Here is a 551-nt window from a genome sequence, read left to right as displayed (position 1 = left end):
ATATATCGATAAGTTCCTTCCAGAGTATGGGTCCACGGATGGGTTTAATGTATAGATATATAATTTCAAAAAAACAGCAAAATATGGAAATGTAACATCCAACTAAGCCCATATGCCCAGCGCTCCCTGTCCAACGGTACATGGCCCAGATCAGCCCATCCGAGAGTTGGAAATAGGAGAATTCCTCCCCTTCGTCCAAGAAAGCCTACTCCAATGTATTGACATCAGCAGTACCTGTATCTACACTAGTGTCTGGTTGGTGTTTTAAAACACCGTCCCAAAGTAGAAGTGAGTGATCAACTCAGTGGTTCCATAAAGTAAAAGTTACACATGTTATCAAGTCAATCAATACAGTAATGATAAGGCAATATAATGCAATCACTTCCTAACTACTCTTTTTAATGCGAGAATGAAGTTTATGTAATGATACATGCCTTCACCCATCGACATTCCCTCAACACGTGACTCCGACCACCTGTTTCGCACATGGCAACATTCTCTCAAACGTGCAACCCAAACGCCTGTTTTGTCACATTCTAACTAATGCAATG

This window comes from Magnolia sinica, chromosome 10 (assembly GCF_029962835.1).
Source record: "Magnolia sinica isolate HGM2019 chromosome 10, MsV1, whole genome shotgun sequence".
Classification (NCBI taxonomy): domain Eukaryota; kingdom Viridiplantae; phylum Streptophyta; class Magnoliopsida; order Magnoliales; family Magnoliaceae; genus Magnolia; species Magnolia sinica.
Note: the sequence above shows the minus strand (reverse complement) of the source record.